Here is a 20,846-nt window from a genome sequence, read left to right as displayed (position 1 = left end):
TATCTTGCAACCTTGTTAAACCCATTTGTTACTTCTAGTAGCTTTTTAATAAATGCCGTCAAATTTTCTTCATAGACAATAACGTCATCTGCAAATGACAGTTTTACTTCTTCATTTCTAATATGGGTACCTTTTATTTTTCTTTTTCCTTATTGTGCTGGCTAGAACCTCCAGTATAATGTGGAAACAAAAGTCATAAGAGCACACATCAGTTTCGTTTCTAATCTTAGGAAAAACCATTTAGTCTTCCCCTTTAAGTATGATGGTAGCTGTCAGTTTTTCATAGATGCCCCTCTTCAGTTTAAGGAAGTTACATTTTATGCCTACTTTGCTAAGAGATTTCTAAAATGTAATTCAACGCTTACTGTAAAAAAAAAAACAGAAAAAAATAAAAACAATGGAAATAATGCACAAGATGATCATAAAAACACATTAGTGAGCCACAAGTACTAGAAAGAAGCGGAAAAGGCAGCAGGATGGTTCTTTTGCAGCCTCTGTCACCAAAGGACAGAGTCACACAACGTCCATACTAGTCTTCAAAAAATGAGAGAAAGCCTCATATGATGATTGAGGGGTTTTAACAGTACCTCTTTAAGAAGTCAAGTTCTTGTAATCCAAATGGGTTTGGACCCAATGGCCTACTGACCTTTGACGTTTACCAACAAAGTTTGTGTACGGCCAGATCTGACACCTTTCACTTGATTTTTTTTTTTTTTTTTTTTTGCGGTACGCGGGCCTCTCACTGTTGTGGCCTCTCCCGTTGCGGAGCACAGGCTCCGGACGTGCAGGCTCAGCGGCCATGGCTCACGGGCCCAGCCGCTCCGTGGCATGTGGGATCTTCCCAGACCGGGGCACGAACCCATGTCCCCTGCATCGGCAGGCGGACTCTCAACCACTGCGCCACCAGGGAAGCCCTTTCACTTGATTTTAATGGCAAATCTGTGCCTGTGGTCTTGGCCTCACTGTTCACCAAGGTACTGGCTGTACCTACAAGAGCTCGTGAAATACCATAGGTGCTCAAAAATCCGTGAAGTGAACAGCTGTCTGCTCAAAACCATTTTTTAAAAAGTTTGTTGGGAGACTAAAAAGGATAAAGGATGGTAGGTCATGTGTAAAAAGGATGGAGGCTTCCCAAATTCCACGGGGATGGAAATGGGGGTAATCAAGGATTAGAAATCATTCCCTTGGTGGAGATGCAATGAATGGACCCTGAGGTCAGTTCTGGGAGAAAAAAAAAAACTCACCTAAATTTCTAAGAGACACACAAAGCATGTTCCCTGATTCTCTTTACTGTCTGGCCATGGAGGGAAGGTTGTAATACTGATCTCTAATTCTGCTTTACGGTCTAATGTGGACCTCTTACATCGGTTGAGGGCACTTGCTGGTGCTATCCTCATCCCTGTCCCTGAGTACAGGGGAGGAGACAACTGTGAGAAGGTATCATGGGCAATGAAGTAGGGGAGGCAAATGGGATTGGTGGGTTTTCAGGAGGTTCGTGGGAGATGGCTTGGAAGGGCTTCTCAGTTTTGAGATGGGCTCACAATGCTGCCCCATTGCTTCTTAGTTGGGCATATCCTCCTCCTTCTGCTCCTTCTATCCAAGTCAAAGTCCTCAAGCTCCTGCAAAACCTCATCCATGAAGTGTACAGGGTGTTCTAAGACACAGCCAACTGAACTGCATCACTGGAAAGCTTTTCACTGTTGGTACCATCAGCGGTTGAGACAAAGTATGGGAGCAGGGAGAACTGGGCAAAACTGAAGATTTTGGGGGTCACCTTTATGTCTGCAACAATTTTTTTGGCCACCAGATGCACAGGATCTCTGGCCTGAACTCCCAAAGCCCCATTTCCCAAGGTGCTCAGGTTCTTGTAGGTGACTTTCCTCTGACATCAAACAGCACGATGTAGGTGTGGGCCTTGCAGTAGGAGGCATGTGTGCTCTGGAACTGCTCCTGGCTTGCTGTGTCCAAAAAGTCCACAAAGATGAGACCAGTAAGATACTGTCCACCATGGCCATGTGCTTATACAGGGTCAGGGTGTATGTGGACAGCTGCTGTGGCTGAAATCCATCTATGATAAATCTCTCCATAAATTTGGGCTTGCCCATGGTGCTGTCCCACTGGCAGATGATCTTCATGTTGTCATCAGCATTGTATTTCTCTTGGTTCAGCTCACAGGGTTTGGCTCTGTCCTGGGCCACTGGCTCCTGGCTATAGAGGGGCCCAGCCCAGGGGAAGGGACTCTTGTCACTGTCAGCCTGTCATTCCAGGAACCAGGCCCTCCGTCTGGCTCAGGGCCCAAGGAAGGCCTCAGAGAGGTGGTTCCCACATGCTGAGCCTGCCATTGGGGAGGCTTTGTCCTCTTGGATAGTCTTGGGTGAGGGCTGGAGACCAGGGATACTGCAGGTTGGCCAACCCTTGGCCAGCTGACCCCTAGGCCCTGTACACTGCCGTCCCTGGACCCTATATCATCCCAGACACCCTGCTAAAAGTTTTTAATCAGGAATATATGCTGGATTTTGGTAAATGTTTTTTTCCTGCATCTGTTGAGATCATATGGTTTTCCTTTTTTTGGTCTGTTAATATAGAAAATTATATTAATTTTTTTTTTTTTTTTTTTTTTTTTGTGGTAAGCGGGCCTCTCACTGTTGTGGCCTCTCCCATTGCGGAGCACAGACTCCTGACGCGCAGGTTCAGCACCCATGGCTCATGGGCCCAGCTGCTCCGCGGCATGTGGGATCTTCCCGGACCGGGGCACGGACCCGTGTCCCCTGCATCGGCAGGCGGACTCTCAACCACTGCACCACCAGGGAAGTCCTGATTAATTTTTTGAATGTTAAATCAACCTGCATTCTTGGGATAAATGCCACCTGGTCATGATGAACTATCTTTTTTATATATTGTTAGATATGATTTGGTAAAATTTGTTTAGAATTTTAAAATCTATGTTCAAGAGGGATTCTGTAGTTTTCTGTTTTGTAATGTTTTTGTCTGGTTTTGGTACCAGGATGATGCTGGCTTCATAGAATGAAATGGGAAGTATTCCTATCTTTTCAGTTTTCTGGAGTTGGCATAGAATTGTTATTATTTCTTCCTTAAGTTTTTGTAGAACTCACCAGAAACCATCTGTACCTGGAGTTTTCTTTTTTCGGATAGTTTTAAATGCAATTTCCTTAATAGATATAGGGCTATTTAATTTATCTATTCACCTTGAGTGAGCTTTGGTCATTAGTATGGAATGACCACACTAATGGAATTCATCCATTTCATAGAAGTTGTCAAATTTATTGGCATAAACTTGTTCACAAGATTTCCTTACTATCTCTATAAACTGTAGCGATGTCATCCCATTTTTGATATTGCTAATTTGTGCCTTCTCTTTTTCTCCTGATCAGTTTGGCCAGAGGCTTATCAATTTTATTGACTTTCTCAAGGAACTAATTCTTTGAGTAATTTTCTCTGTTTTTCTGTTTTCTAGTTCACCAACTGCTGCTCTGATCTTTCTTATTACCTTTCTTCTACTTTTGGTTTAATTTGCTCTTCTTTCTCCAATTTCTTAAGGTGTAAGCTGAGAGTATTAATTCCAGACATTCTTCTCTAATATAGAAATTGCTTTAGTGGCACATTCAAAATTTTGATATATTGTTTTCATTTTCATTCAGTTCAAATGATCTTCTAATTTCCCTTTTGATTTCTTCTTTACCTCATGGGTTATTTAGAAGTTCGTTTCCACATATTTGGGGGTTTTCCAGAGATTTTTCTGTTACTGATTTCTAATTTAACTCCAGGAGGTCAGAGAACATATTTTGTGTGACTTGAATCCTCTTAAAATTTTGAGACTTGTTTTATGGCCCAGAGAGCATTTCCAAAGAATGTATGTTCTGCTTTTGTTAGAGAGAGTGTTCTGTAAACATCAATCAGGTAAAGTTAGTTGATTATGCTGTTCAAGTCTTTTACGTACTCAATGATTTTCTGTCTCCTTATTCTTTCAATTGAGAGAGGGGTAATGAAATCAGACTATAATTGCAGGTTTGTCTATTTCTCACTGCAGGTCTATCAGTTTTCACTTCATTTTTTTTTTAGCTTTGTTATTACCTGCATAAGTGTTTAAGTGTATCCCTGGCAACAGGTTTGCTCTGAAATCTCCTGATATTAATTAGCCTCTTCAACTTTATTTTGATTTGTGTTGGTTTTGTGTAGCCTTCTTCACCCTTTTAACCTATTTATATTTTTATATTTAAAGTAGGTTTCTTACAAGCAGCATATGGTTGGTCTTCCTTTTTTAATCCAATCTGCTAACCTCTGCTTTTAACTGCGTGTTTAGAGGGTATACTTTAATGTGGCTATGATATGATTATGTTTATGTATATCATTTTGGTATTTGTTATCTATTTGTCCCATCTGTTCTTTATTCTCTTTTCCTGCTTTTTTGTTTTGTTTAGGATTGAGTTTTTTGTTTTGTTTTGTCTTGTCTTTTTACAATTTCATTTGTCTCCGTTGGATTTAGCTATAACTCTTTGTAGTGTTACTTTAGTGGTTACTTTAGGTTTTAAGTATGCATCTTTAACTTATCACAGTCTAATTTCAGGTGATTATACTACTTTACATATAGTGTAAGAGCCTTACGACAGTATTCTTTCATTTCATCCCTCTCAGCTTTTGTGCTGTTGTCACCCATTTTACTCATATAACTCCATTATATATTATCACATTTCTTTATACAAATATCTTACAAATTAAAAAATCTTTTAATTGTGGTAAAAACATGTAACATAAAATTTACTATCTTACCCATCTCTAAGTGTACACTTTGGTAATGTTATGTACATTCACATTTTTATGCATCAAATCTCCCAAACTCTTTTGTCTTGCAAAACTGAAACTCTATATATCCATTAAACATTCCCTCCTTCCACCCCCACCCCGAGTCTCTGGCAACCACCATTTTACTTTCTGTCTTTGAATTTGATTACTCTAGGTACCTCATGTAAGAGGAATCATACAGTATTTGTCTTTTTATGACTGGTTTGTTTCACTTGCCATAGTGTCCTCAAGGTTCCTCCACAATGTAGCATGTGTCAGAATTTTCTTCCTTTTTAAGGCTGAATAATAATGAGGCTTAATAATATTTAAGGCTGAGTGATATTGTATGTATACACTACATTTCCTTTATACATTCATCTATTTATGTACACCCAAGTTGCTTCCACTTTTGGCTATTGTGAATAATGCTGCTATTGAACATGGGTATAAAATAATCTCATTGAGATCCTGCTTTCAATTCTTTTGGTATATACCCGGAAGTGAAATTGCCAGGTCGTATGGTATTTCTATGTTTAATATTTTGAGGAATTGCTATACTGTCTTCCACAGTGGCCTCACCATTTTGCAATGCCTAAGGGTTCTAGTTTCTCCTCATCCAAGAAATATTTGTTTTTTAAAAAATATTAGCTCTAATGATTGTGAAGTGATATTTCATTGTGGTTTTGATTTGCATTTCCCTAATGATTAGTATGTTGAACATCTTTTCATGTGGTTATTGGCCATTTGTATATCTCTCTTTTTTGGGTTGCTTTGGGTCTTAGTTGTGGCACGTGGGATCCTCGAAGCGGCATGTGGGATCTTTTGTTGAGGCACACGGACTTCTCTAGTTGTGGTGCGCGGGCTTAGGTGCCCAGCGGCATGTGGGATCTTAGTTCCCCGACCAGGGATTGAACACACATCCCCTGCATTGGAAGGCAATTCTTAACCACTGGACCACCAGGAAGTCCCTGTATATCTCTTTTTGAGAAATGTCTTTTTAAGTCTTTTGCATATTTAAAAAACCAGGTTTGCCTGTTTTGTTGAATTGTGGGAGTTCTTTATATATTCTGGATATTAACCCTTGCCAGATACACAATTTGCCAATATTGTCTCCTATTCTGTGGGTTGCCTCTTCATTCTAATTTACTGTGTCCTTTGCTACACAGACATTTAAAATTTTGATACAGTCCAATTTATCTATAATTTTTATTACTTGTACGTTTAGTGTCATATCTAAGAAGTCACTGCTAAATCCAATGTTATGAAGCATTTCCCTTATATTGTTGTATAGTTTTAGCTCTTATGCTAAGGTCTCTGACCCATTTCAAGTTAATTTTTGTACATAGTGTAAGGTAATGGTCCAACTTCATTTTTTTGCATGTGGATATCCAGTTTTCCCAGCATCATTTGTTGAAAAGACTGTCTGTTCCTCACTGAATGGTCCTGGCACCTTATCAAAAATCATTTGAACATATATGTGAGGGTTTATTTCTGGGCTCTCAATTCTATTCCACTGGTCTGTCTGTATGCCAGAACCACACTGTTTTGATTACTGTAGCTTTGTACTAAGTTCTGAAATCCAGAAGTTTGAGACCTCCAACTTTGTTCTTCTTTTTCAAGGTTGTTTTGACTATTTGGACCCCTTGAGATTCAATATGAATTTTAGGATAGGATTTTCTATCTTTGCAAAAAAGCAATTGGGATTTTGATAGGGATTGCACTGAATCTGGGTACTATTGTCATCTTTACGATATTAAGTCTTCTAATCCATGAACATAGTATGACTTTCCAATTATTTGCATCTTTAATTTCTTTCAGCAACGTTTTGTAGTTTTCAGTGTATAAGTCTTTTACCTCCTTGGTTAAGTTTATTCTTAAATATTTTACTCTTTTTGATGCTATTGTAAATGCATATTGTTTCCTTAATTTCCTTTTTGTTCAGTGTTAGTATACAGGATATATTTTGAAGGTAGATCTGAGAGGACTGATAGATTAAGTGTGGAATATGGGAGAAAGAAAGGGGTCAAAGATGATGCTGAGCAGCTTAGAGACATAAGGAAGATTCAGGAAGAGCAGATTTGGAAGGGGAAATCAAAAGTTCAGTTTTGGGTGTATGAAGTTTGAGGAAGTATCCCGAGAACTAAGAAGTGACTACTGGAGATGGCAAGTAGAGGTCACGGTGGCCTCGACAATAATCGTTCAGTGGAAGGACAGGAAGAAAAGCCTGATGCAATGGCCTTCAACTGGCACAAGGTGGTGGTGTCAGTGTACCTTTTAAAATCTTACCAAATTTCCTCATAAAAATGCACAGAGAAACTTTGAGAGTAAAAGTAAAAGCCCACAAACATCTTTAACAAAACCAGGTGAAAGGGTATCTCACAAACCCCAGACTACAAGTAGGTGGGGTCAAACCACAAACTACAGCATTATTCTACAGATACACCATCAGCAGCTGTGCTGAAGTAGTGGAGGGAAGAGAAAACGGGTTCTGACAGTCCTAAGTGCTTGATCCATCCATTATGAAGCTCCCATCAGTCTTTCATCTGATTTTAGCATCCACAGATGAGCACTATAAATCCATCATTTCATTGAGGGTAATGAAATGGTGATATTCTAATTCTATAATTCATTTGTTAGTTGGAATTCTTCTATAAAGAAGTTTCCCTCATCAACTAGCTGGTTACTATGCAATACAATTTGTACAGAAAAAATAGATGAGTCAGTTTTTAAAAACTGATTTTCAGAATAACAAATTGGTTCTCTAACAACCTGCAGTTTCAATCAACTGCAATATTTATTCCCTGAATGCTCAGTCTCATATTTGACTGATACAGGGAGCTCCTTTAAGATGGCACCCAGGTCATTTTGATACCACCACAGTAGTCTTCAATAGCTTCCTTGCTAATTGGTACAATATTCATCTTATAAATTTGCTTCCCTAAACCTAAAAAAAGCCTTTTCTCCAAGGATGCCTGGGTGGTTTTTTTTTGAGTGGGAAATGGTATTTGAAAATAACCCTAGAGCAGTCTGAGGGTGGAATGGGGTGGGAATGGAGATTCATTATTTTATTAAGAATATAAAATAATTTTCTAATTCTGTCATTCCTTCTGCATTTATTTGGCTGCATTGGGTCTTTGTTGCTGCACACAGGCTTTCTCTAGTTGCAGCGAGCAGGGGCTACTCTTTGTTGCAGTGCGTGGGCTTCTCATTGCAGTGGCTTCTCTTGTGGCAGAGCATGAGCTCTAGGCATGTGGGCTTCAGTAATTGAAGCATGCGGGCTCAGTAGTTGTGGCTTGCGGGTTCTAGGGCACGCAGGCTTTGGTAGTTTTGATACGTGGGCTCAGTAGTTGTGGCTCACGGGCTCTAGAGCACAGGCTCAGTAGTTGTGGTGCACAGGCTTAGCTGCTCCGCGGCATGTGGGATCTTCCCGGACCAGGGATAGAACACCCCCTGCACTGGCAGGTGGATCCTTAATCACTGTGCCACCAGGGAAGTCCCCTTTTACACTTATTAGTTGGAATTCTTCTATAAAGAGAGGTATTCATTGTTACTGGGTTGTCATTGCCATGGACAGAGGAGCTCTGTATTCTTTAGTAAAAGGAAAATAAACCAGGAGTCCATACTGACATTTTCAATTCAATAAGATTAAAGGATTATTATAATATTTCTGTATTTTAAATATTTATTCTCTTACTCTGATTCTTGCCTTCTAATATCATCAACATAATTACTTATTTGCTTTATTCTACAATCTACATATAATAGTTTCAAAATAACAATACTACCAACAATAAGGCTATTAAATGCAGCTTAGACTTTTTTCTTTTTGCCAATAGAGTAATTTTTTTAATATAGTCTCACATGACATCATATTTGAATTTTATTGCCCTTTTACCAGAAATATAAAGAAAAAATTATGTGGAAGAAAAAAATGTAATCAGAAACAATAAGTTAACCAAAAGAAATACCCAAGTAAGGAACAGTAAAATTGCATTTAAGAAAATTCAATAGATATCCATTAAGATTTTTCTATCACTGACACAAAATATGAATTTGATTTTTTAACACCATTTCTTCACCAAAAATACAAATATAAAACAAAAAGGCCAGTTTAACATTCTAGCTCTCAAAAATGAAATCTTAATTGGGGTTGCACTCCCATTTAGCTCACATACTCTGTACGTCACTATTTAGTGATGGTTCTGTTTTCAAAAGAAAAATTAGACAAAATAACTATTTTTCAAAAGAGGTCAGTTGTCAATATTCTTTTTAATGATAAAATATATACTCTTTAAAATAAAATAAGCTTAGAGACAAAGAAATGAATTTCAGTGACTATCAGTATATTCCTAAGAAACAAAAGCTGATGTTTTATTCCAATTCCTATGGTAAACTGAGTTATTATGATAATATATAATATCAAGAAAAGAAAAGCTTTTGATACCTCAGAACTGCAACATAAAAAGAATTTAATTTGGGAAGTTAAATTCAGGATTAAAGGATAATAAACTTCTTCTTGGAACTTTTCATCTTAGTCATCTGATCTTTAATACAGATCCTCACACAAGAGATGATTCAGTCTTATACTGTGGGTTGCTTTATTTTTTGCCCACAATACCAAACTTTTTTTAATCCAAGGAAACGTACCATTATTTTAAGACATATTATTATTTTTATATATTTTAGAAAGATAAAGACATTGCTAATTAATATTTGATTATATACTTTCTTATTCTTTATAATTTCTATTTTACACACAGAGAAAAAAATTTAGACTTAATTGATCATATATTTTTTATCATGCATCAGTCTTCTGCAAACATAAAAGGAAAATGTGGACCAACCAAACCAGTAAACCTTTTCCTAAAGCTTGTTTGTATTCTTCTTTTTTCTTTTTTATCTCTCTTAATTCTTTTAAAAATTTTTTTATACAGCAGGTTCTTATCAGTCATCAATTTTATACACATCAGTGTACACATGTCAATCCCAATCGCCCAGTTCATCACACCTCCACCCCCACCCCCCTGCCGCTTTCCCCCCTTGATGTCCATACGTTTGTTCTCTACATCTGTGTCTCAATTTCTGCTGTGAAAACTGGTTCATCTGTTCCATTTTTTAGGTTCCACATATATGTGTTAATATACGATATTTGTTTTTCTCCTTCTGACTTACTTCACTCTGTATGACAGTCTCTAGATCCATCCACATCTCAACAAATCACCCAATTTTGTTCCCTTTTACATATGTACCACATCTTTATCCATTCATCTGTCGATGGGCATTTAGGTTGCTTCCATGACCTGGCTATTGTAAAGCGTGCTGCAATGAACATTGGGGTGCATGGATCTTTTTGAATTATGGTTTTCTCTGGGTATATGCCCAGTAGTGGGATTGCTGGATCATATGGTAATTCTATTTTTAGTTTTTTAAGGAACCTCCTTACTGTTCTCCATAGTGGCTGTATCAATTTACATTCCCACCAACAGTGCAAGAGGGTTCCCTTTTCTCCCCACCCTGTCCCAGCATTTGTTGTTTGTAGATTTTCTGATGATGCTCATTCTAACTGATGTGAGGTGATACCTCATTGTAGTTTTGATTTGCATTTCTCTAATAATTAGTGATGTTGAGAAGCTTTTCATGTGCTTCTTGGCCATCTGTATGTCTTCTTTGGAGAAATGTCTATTTAGGTCTTCTGCCCATTTTTGGATTGGGTTGTTTGCTTTTTAATATTGAGCTGCATGAGCTGTTTATATATTTTGAAGATTAATCCTTTGTTGATTCATTTGCAAATATTTTCTCCCATTCTGAGAGTTATCTTTTTGTCTTGTTTATGGTTTCCTTTGCTGTGGAAAAGCTTTGAAGTTTCACTAGGTCCCATTTGTTTATTTTTGTTTTTATTTCCATTACTCTAGGAGGTGGATCAAACAAGATCTTCCTGGGCTTCCCTGGTGGTGCAGTGGTTGGGAGTCTGCCTGCCGATGCAGGGGACACGGGTTCGTGCCCCGGTCCGGGAAGATCCCACATGCCGCGGAGCGGCTAGGCCCGTGAGTCATGGCCGCTGAGCCTGCAGGTCCAAAGCCTGTGCTCCGCAACGGGAGAGGCCACAACAGTGAGAGGCCCGCATACCGCAAAAAAAAGATCTTGCTGTGATTTACGTCAAAGAGTGTTTGTTCTTCCTATGTTCTCCTCTAAGAAGTTTTTTTTTTTTTTTTTTTTTGCGGTATGCGGGCTTCTCACTGTTGTGGCCTCTCCCATTGCTGAGCACAGGCTCCAGACGCGCAGGCTCAGTGGCCATGGCTCACGGGCCCAGCCGCTCCGCGGCATGTGGGATCTTCCTGGACCAGGGCACAAACCTGTGTCCCCTGCATCGGCAGGCGGACTCTCAACCACTGCGCCACCAGGGAAGCCCTCTAAGAGTTTTACAGTGTCTGGTTTTACATGTAGGTCTTGAATCCACTTTGAGTTTATTTTTGTGTATGGTGTTAGGGAGTGTTCTAATTTCATTCTTTTACATGTAGCTGTCCAGTTTCCCCAGCACCACTTACTGAGGAGACTGTCTTTTCTCCATTGTATATCCTTGCCTCCTTTGTCATAGATTAGTTGACCATAGGTGTGTGGGTTTATCTTTGGGCTTTCTATCTTGTTCCATTGATTTATGTTTCTGTTATTGTGCCAGTACCATATTGTCTTGATTACTGTAGCTTTGTAGTATAGTCTGAAGTCAGGGAGTCTGATTCCTCCAGCTCCGTTTTTTTCCCTCAAGAATGCTTGGCTATTCGTGGTCTTTTGTGTCTCCAAACAAATTTTAAGATTTTTTGTTCTAGTTCCGTAAAAAATGCCATTGGTAATTTGATAGGGATTGCATTGAAACTGTAGATTGCTTTGAGTAGTATAGTCATTTTCACAATATTGATTCTTCCAATCCAAGAACATGGTATATCTCTCCATCTGCTGGTATCATCTTTAATTTCTCTCAATAGTGTCTTATAGTTTTCTGCATACAGGTCTTTTGTCTCCCTAGATAGGTTGATTCCTAGGTATTTTATTCTTTTTGCTGCAATGGTAAATGGGAGTGTTTTTTTAATTTCTCTTTCAGATTTTTCATCATTAGTGTATAGGAATGCAAGAGATTTCTGTGCATTAATTTTGTATCCTGCAACTTTACCAAATTCACTGATTAGCTCTAGTAGTTTTCTGGTGGTATCTTTAGGATTCTCTATGTATAGTATCATGTCATCTGCAAACAGTGACAGTTTTGCTTCTTCTTTTCCGATTTGGATTCCTTTTATTTCCTTTTCTTCTCTGATTGCCGTGGCTAGGACTTCCAAAACTATATTGATTAATAGCGGTGAGAGTGGACATCCTCGTCTTGTTCCTGATCTTAGAGGAAATGCTTTCAGCTTTTCACCATTGAGAATGATGTTTGCTGTGGGTTTGTCATATATGGCCTTTATTATGTTGAGGTAGGTTCCCTCTATGCCCACCTTATGGAGAGTTTTTATCATAAATGGGTGTTGAATTTTGTCAAAAGCTTTTTCTGCATCTATTGAGATGATCATATGGTTTTTCTTCTTCAATTTGTTAATATGGCATATCACATTGATTGATTTGTGTATATTGAAGAATCCTTGCATCCCTGGGATAAATCCCAGTTGACCATGGTGTATGACCCTTTTAATGTGTTGTTGGATTCTGTTCGCTAGTATTTTGTTGAGGATTTTTGCATCTATATTCATGAGTGATATTGGTAATTTTCTTTTTTTGTAGTATCTTTGTCAGGTTTTGGTTATCAGGGTGATGGTGGCCTCATAGAATGAGTTTGGGAGTGTTCCTTCCTCTGCAAATTTTTGCAAGAGTTTGAGAAGGATCAGTGTTAGTTCTTCTCTAAATGTTTGATAGAATTCACCTGTGAAGCCATCTGGTCCTGGACTTTTGTTTGTTGGAAGATTTTTACTCAGTTTCAATTTCATTACTTGTGATTGGTCTGTTCATAATTTCTGCTTCTTCCTGGTTCAGTTTTGGAAGGTTATACCTTTCTAAGAATTTAAGAAGAATTTCTTAAATTTAAGAATTTCTAAGAATTTAGAAGAAATTCTAAGAATTTCTTCCAGGTTGTCCATTTTATTGGCATAGAGTTGCTTGTAGTAGTCTCTTAGGATGCTTTGTATTTTTGCGGTGTCTGTTGTAACTTCTCCTTTTTCATTTCTAATTTTATTGATTCCAGTCCTCTCCCTTTCTTGATGAGTCTGGCTAATGGTTTATCAATTTTGTTTATCTTTTCAAAGAACCAGCTTTTAGTTTTATTGATTTTTGCTATTGTTTTCTTTGCTTCTGTTTCATTTATTTCTGGTCTGATATTGATGATTTCTTTCCTTCTGCTAACTTTGGGTTTTGTTTGTTCTTCTTTCTCTAGTTCCTTTAGGTGTAACATTAGGTTGTTTTGAGATTTTTCTTGTTTCTTGAGGTAGGCTTGTATAGCTGTAAGCTTCCCTCTTAGAACTGCTTTTGCTGCATCTCATAGGTTTTGGATTGACATTTGTCTCCAGGTATTTTTTGACTTCCTCTTTGATTTCTTCAGTGATCTCTTGGTTATTTAGTAATGTGTTGTTTAGCCTCCATGTGTTGGTATTTTTTATGTTTTTTTCCCCTGTAATTCATTTCTAATCTCACAGCATTGTGGTCAGAAAAGATGCTTGATATGATTTCAATTTTCTTAACCTTACTAAGGCTTGATTTGTGACCCAAGATGTGCTCTATCCTGGAGAATATTCTGTGCACACTTGAGAAGAAAGTGTAATCTGCTGTTTTTGGATGGGATGTCCTATAAATATCAATTAAATCTCTCTGGTCTATTGTGTCATTTAAAGCTTGTGTTTCCTTATTTTCTGTTTGGATGATCTGTCCATTGGTGTAAGTGAGGTGTTAAAGTCCCCCACTATTATTGTGTTACTGTCGATTTCCTGTTTTATAGCTGTTAGCCTTATGTATTGAGGTGCTCCTATGTTGGGTGCATATATATTTATAATTGTTATATCTTCTTCTTGGATTGATCCCTTTACCATATTATGTAGTGTCCTTCCTTGTCTCTTGTAAGATTCTTTATTTTAAAGTCTATTTTATCTGATATGAGTATTGCTACTCCAATTTTCTTTTGATTTCCATTTACATGGAATATCTTTTTCCATCCCCTCACTTTCAGTCTGTATGTGTCCCTAGGTCTGAAGTGGATCTCTTGTAGACAGCATATACATGGGTCTTGTTTTTGTATCCATTCAGCAAGCCTGTGTCTTTTGGTTGGAGCATTTAATCCATTCACGTTTAAGGTAATTATCGATATGTGTGTTCCTATGACCATTTTCTTAATTGTTTTGGGTTTGTTTTTGTAGGTCCTTTTCTCCTCTTGTGCTTCTCACTTAGAGAAGTTCCTTTAGCATCTGTTGTAGAGTTGGTTTGGTGGTGCTGAATTCTCTTAGCTTTTGCTTATCTGTAAAGCTTTTGATTTCTCCATCGAATCTGAATGAGATCCTTGCTGGGTAGGGTAATCTTGGTTGTAGGTTCTTCCCTTCATCGCTTTAAGTATATCATGCCACTCCCTTCTGGCTTGTACAGTTTCTGCTAAGAAATCAGCTGTTAACCTTATGGGAGTTCCCTTGTATGTTATTTGTCATTTTTCCCTTGCTGCTTTCAATAATTTTCCCTTGTATGTTATTTGTCGTTTTTTCCTTGTTGCTTTTAATAAATTTTTCTTTGTCTTTAATTTTTGCCCATTTGATTACTATGTGTCTTGGCATGTTTCTCCTTGGGTTTATCCTGTATGGGACTCTCTGTGCTTACTGGACTTGGGTGGGTATTTCCTTTCCCATGTTAGGGAAGTTTTCTACTATAATCCCTTCAAATATTTTTTCAGGTCCTTTCTCTCTCTCTTCTCCTTCTGGGACCTCTATAATGCAAATGTTGTTGTGTTTATTGTTGTCCCAGAGGTCTCTTAGGCTGTTTTCATTTCTTTTCATTCTTTCTTCTTTATTCTGTTCTGCAGCAGTGAATTCCACCATTCCGTTTTCCAGGTCACTTATCTATTCTTCTGCCTCAGTTTTTCTGCTATTGATTCCTTGTAGTGTAGTTTTCATTTCAGTTATTGTATTGTTCATCTCTGTTTGTTTGTTCTTTAATTCTTCTAGGTTTTTGTTAAACATTTCGTGCATCATCTTAATCTTTGCCTCCATTGTTTTACCGAGGTCCTGGATCATCTTCACTATCATTATTCTGAATTCTTTCTCTGGAAGTTTGCCTACTTCCGCTTCATTTAGTTGTTTTTCTGGGGTTTTATCTTGTCCCTTCATCTGGTACATAGCCCTCTGCCTTTTCATCTCGTCTATCTTTCTGTGAATGTTGTTTTTGTTCCACTGGCTGCAGGACTGTAGTTCTTGCTTCTGCTGTCTGCCCTCTGGTGGATGATGCTATCTTAGAAGCTTGAGCAAGTTTCCTGATGGGAGAGACTGGTGGTGGGTAGAGATGGGTGTTGCTCTGGTGGGCAGAGCTCAGTAAAACTATAATCTGCTTGTCTGCTGATGGGTGGGGCTGGGTTCCCTCCCTGTTGGTTGTTTGGCTTGAGGCAACCCAACACTGGAGCCTACCCAGCTCTTTGGTGGGGCTAATGGCAGACTCTAGGAGGGCTCACGCCAAGGAGTATTTCCCAGAACTTCTGCTGTCAGTGTCCTTGTCCTCACGGTGAGCCACAGCCACCCCCTGCCTCTGCAGGAGACCCTCCAACACTAGCAGGTAGGTCTGGTTCAGTCTCCTCTGGGGTCACTGCTCCTTCCCCTGGGTCCCGATGCACACACTTCTTTGTGTGTGCCCTCCAAGAGTGGAGTCTCTGTTTCCCTCAGTCCTGTCAGAGTCCTGCAGTCAAATCCCGCTAGCCTTCAAAGTCTGATTCTCTAGGAATTCCTCCTCCTGTTGCCGGAGCCCCAGGTTGGGAAGCCTGACATGGGGCTCAGAACCTTCACTCCAGTGGGTGGACTTCTATTGTATAAGGGTTCTCCAGTTTGTGAGTCACCCACCCAGCAGTTATGGGATTTGATTTTATTTTGATTGCACCCCTCCTACCGTCTCATTGTGGCTTCTCCTTTGTCTTTGGATGTGGGCTATCTGTTTTGGTGAGTTCCAGTGTCTTCCTGTCGATGATTGTTCAGCAGTTAGTTGTGATTCTGGTGTTCTTGCAAGAGGGAGTGAGAGCACGTCCTTATGCTCTGCCATCTTGGTTCTATCCTGTGGCCTGCTTTTTAAAAATTCCATATACTCGGTATACTTGATGAGTCCTGTCCTCATCATTGTTTGAAAACATTTTCTTATCAATGGCCCAGAGTTTCACATTTACAGGAGCTTGTTCTCAAGTATCTCCTTGCTGCTGAAAGCTCCAGCTTAGACTTTTTTTTTATCCTTTGAATGTATCCCAATAGAAATGTACTGTTAAAGAAAAGTCCCCTAAAACAATTCATTTCTCTATGTGCTTATATCATCATCTTGAAATATATTTAGGTTCCATTTATTTTCAATTTTGATGATTTCTTTTGTTTTTTAAAAATAAGATCTAAAACATTTAGATGGTTCCAAAGTCAAAACTATAAAACCAGTACGGGGAAGTCTCATCAATCTCTATCTCCTCCATCCTGTTCCCTTCCCCCCAAATAATAACTCTTTGTTAATTTTTGCTTTATCCTTACATTGTTTCCTTTTGAAAATAAATGCACATTATGTACATGTGCATATATGTATATATGTGATATGTATCTCTCTCTATATATATCAATGTTTTCATGGTCCCCTCCCCCCGTTTCTTACAATAAATTGGTATGCTAAAACTGTTCTGCACTAAGAGGTCACCCCATAGCAGCATCCAGAGAGCTTTAGAAACCAGTCTCTGTTACAGTTATACACTACTCCATTGCATTTAGAGTATTTCATGTGTAGAGTACTAGTTTATTCAAGCAAACTCCTATTGATGGACATTTGAATGTTTCAAGTCTTTTGTTATTATAAATAATATTACAATGAATTGTATAACAAATATGTCATTTTTTACTTTTGCAAGTTCATTATCAGGCTAATTTCCTACTAGTGAGGTTACTAAGACAAAGGATAAGTGCATATGCATTTTGCAAGATATTACAAATTCCCACTTCCCCACCACAGGAACTGTACCATTTTGCATTCTCATCATCAATGTATGAGTATGCTTGTTTTCCCTATAACCTCGTCAAGAAAGTATGTTGTCATACCTTAGAATATTTTTTCCCCTGCACTGATTAATAAGAAATCTTAGTTTGGTTTTAAGTCATATTTAACTTATGAGTGTGTATCTCAGTTTGGTTTTAAGTCATATTTAACTTATGAATGTGGTTGAACATCTTTTAACATTTTAAGAACTATTTGCATTTCTTTCTGGTGAACTATTTCGTTTTTTTGCCCATTTTTTTCTATCAGGTTTTCTGTCTTTTTTTGGGGGGGGAGGTCTTCTTTATGTATCAGTGTCGTTAACGCTTTGTCTATAATGTAAATTGCAAATATCTTTTTTGTCACTCATTTTTTCGATTTTTCCTTTAAAAAATAGTCAAATTTATCAATCATCTTTATTACTCTACTGGAATTTTGAGCCATAATTCAAAGTTTTCCCAATTCTCCATCAAAAAGGAAAATTTAGCCTTCATTTTCTCCTAATATGTGTAGTTTTATTGCTTATAATCAGATCTCTGCTTCATTTGAAATTTATCCTGGTGTACAACTGAGGAATGGATCTAATTTTGTCTTCTTCCAATTGTCCCATACCATTTATTAAAAAGTTCGTATTTCTCCACTGATTTGAGATGATGCTTTGTATTAAATTTCAACACTCAGTTGTGTCTATTTTTGGATTTTGCATTTTGTTCTATTGCTCTGTTTATTCATGGATTAACTCTTAACACTCTTTTAAATAAGAGGCTTTATTAGGTATTATAAAACTTGGTGTGGCTAGCCACCTGTTCACTGCTCCTCTTTTTCAGGATTTTTTTCTTCATTACTTATTCTTCTAAATAAATTTTATAATTACCTTATCTAACCCCAGAAAAATATCTGAAAATAGTTTTATTGGGCTTAAGTTAAACTTATGAGTGAATTTAGGAAGAACTGATATATTCATTGTATTGAATGATTATATTCAATAGGAAGAAGGTGTCTTTTCCATTTGTTTAAGTATATATTGTATATATACAGTATATATATTTGTTTAAGTATATACATCTTTCAGGAGTATTTTGTACTTCTTCTCATATAGATTTTATACAGTTTTAAAGTTTTTACCTAGATTGATCCATCCATCCATCCATCCATCTATCCATCCAGGCTGAGTGTGTATGCTCATGTGTGTTACTGACTGCCTCAAGGACTGAGGCTGCCCCACCACCCTGTGTTCCCTAAAGTTCCTTAATGGGTTTCCAAGGTCTTTTTTTCAATTGTTTACAAATTAGAGTCTGTGGTGCTATAGCTATTTTACCAGTTGTTCTCAGATTTATTTGCTGAGGTTTCCCCTCTGAGTCAAGCCCTTTCATTCTGATTTCTGGTTCTTAGGACCACCCTTTTCTTCTTTTGACTCCTTTTCTTGGAGCTACAGTGCAGGTCTTGTTGCTGCTAGTTGTCTGGCATGACCACTCCTTTTCCAGAAGTTCTTGGAGGTACCCTGCTCCTTGGCATCACTGAAGATGCTGTCTGTGGGTTTTTCCTTTTGCTATCCTAGTTGTTCTTTGTATTTTTAAAAGGGATTTGGGAAGATTAAACAAAATACCCACTGCTTCCATCCTGCTCAGATCAGAATTCTACTGAAGAATTTTAAACAAAAGAGTTCCATGATGAGATCTGAATTCTGGAGAATTCAGATCTGACTTCCAGAGAAGAATGTATGTGACACAGAAAAGACTGGAGACAGAGAGACCAGGTAGAGTCTAGTACTTCAGAGAGATAAGTAGGGCTTGAATTAGGCAAGTAGTAGTGGGGCAAGAGGAGAGGACAAAGTAAGAAAGATTTAGGAGGTAAGACTGACAGAACCTAATGACTGACTGATGCGGGGGAATAAGAAGAGAGGGAAGTCAAGAATGGCCATCCCAGCTTTCTAGTTAGTGACTGGCTATGTGGGAGAGGAATCATGGTAGATGAAAGATTGGCAGAGAGAGGAGAGCAGGCACTGATGGGAGGAGTTCAGCTTCAGCAAGTTGATCTGAATGTATGTAGGGCACCTAATTAGAGATCTCCATAAATATTTAGATATATCATCACTTCCACTTCTGAACTTTCAAAATGTCCTGTAGCAAAAGTAAAAAACATCTTTTCCTTGTGTTTGATAATAATGTCAAATATCTTCATTGTAATATTTTTCTTGGAACTTGGCTTCTGTGTTACTACCTTCTTTTGGACCATCCCTTGAGTTTTAAATACCTGCCTCAACATTTCCCATCACTTTGTGACAGGTATACCTCAGCTATGATTTTGTTCTCTTACTTGAATCTGTCTAAAAGCCATTTTCCCCCCACCTCTTGATTTTGATACTATTTGCGTCATGCTGACTCAAATATCTAAGATGAAGCACAAATTCCTTTTGTGAAGATCATTTTTTTTTTAAGATCCCTTACCGTCACCTACCATGCCAGGTACTTAATAATAATGTGAAATAATTATGATATTTATAGTAACTAAGATTTATTCAGTACATACCATGTGCTAGGTACTGTGGTAAGTCCTTCACATGTACTGACTCATGACACCTTCACAATCATTTTATGAGAAAGAATTACAGTATTCCCATTTTACAGAAGAGGAAATTGAGGCACAGAGAGATTAAGTAATTTGCTCAGATTGAGAGTTGGTAAATATGTCTTATCCAGACTTCCTGAAAAGACTGGAGGGAGGAGGTGTCTTGGGAATCTGCAGTTTTTGAAAGTAAAGGAGGAGGAGGAGGAGGAGAAGAAGAAAAAGAGGAGGGGAAGGAGGGGGAAAAAGTGCCCCCACATGATTCTTTTGCATAGTAAAATTTGAGACTCACTATACTAAGTATAAACTACCAACCCTAGCTTCCAAAGCATTTCCCATAACCCTCTACCCACTCATATTCTCCATACTTCTGACTTTAGTTAATAAAGTTACTCAAGTTTCCACCTCACCACACACAGAACATTACAGAATGGGACAAAACCACAGGGATGCATCATTTTATTATACAAAGGAGAAAACCCAAATCCAGAGAGAACTAAGGTGATCTACCTAAAGTTAGTAAAAGTGCTGGGACCAGAAACTTTGGTCTCCTGACCTTCTAGTCCAGTTCTTTTTCCATTATAAATGCCTAAAAGACTTCCCATATTATAAAATATGAAGGGATATTGACCATCAGGGGCTAGATTAATTTATTTCACTTGGTTAAAGACATCAAGAATACCAATGTGAACACTATTCTATATTTGGGTGCAGAGTATCCAAAAGTTTTAAATTGGTAGAAAACAATTTAAAACAGCTTATACTGCTTAATTTAACAGGAATGATCTGTTCAAAGCCAGATGGTTCACAATATGTTGATGGTAGGTCACTTTAATGAGACTCATCTCTGGTTTCTGTTCAGTCATCAGAACTCTCCCATAAATACAGAATTAGGTCTATATCAGCAGATAATAGGGCTTTCTTCTTTTAGACACTGGTGAAATTCAGGTGCTGTAAATATAATTTTTCCCTGACTGAGATAACTGTCTTGTAGTCAGCACCTTCTTTCATTCACTCTCTCATCACTACTACCTTTTTCTCTTTTGCCTGAAAAGAAGTATCCCCAACAGTTTTCCAAGGTAACCATTTGTCTGTGCCCCTATCCTTCCCCCAGCTCTCTACATAACCTTGCTTCATTAATATTATTTTCCTTTGCTCTTCAATATTTTCCTCTTTAAGAACTCTTTCCCCCAAGCCTCTCCTAATGGAAAAGAATCTTTTATCACTCCACTGCTAAAAAACCTTTGCTGACTCCTTACTGCTTAGAG

The 20,846-nt window shown here is 38.0% G+C and overlaps 1 protein-coding gene and 1 pseudogene across 3 annotated transcripts in view; both read right to left on the bottom strand.

Moving 5' to 3' along the window:
* RNF130 (ring finger protein 130) overlaps positions 1-20,846 on the bottom strand; it is a 140,687-nt gene that overhangs the window by 66,000 nt on the left and 53,841 nt on the right. The gene's annotated exons all lie outside the window — the stretch shown is intronic.
* LOC115846236 (rab-like protein 2A pseudogene) lies at positions 761-19,350 on the bottom strand (annotated as a pseudogene).

The sequence above is a fragment of the Globicephala melas genome, chromosome 3 (assembly GCF_963455315.2).
Source record: "Globicephala melas chromosome 3, mGloMel1.2, whole genome shotgun sequence".
NCBI lineage: Eukaryota > Metazoa > Chordata > Mammalia > Artiodactyla > Delphinidae > Globicephala > Globicephala melas.
Note: the sequence above shows the minus strand (reverse complement) of the source record. Positions and strands in the feature narration are given on the sequence as shown.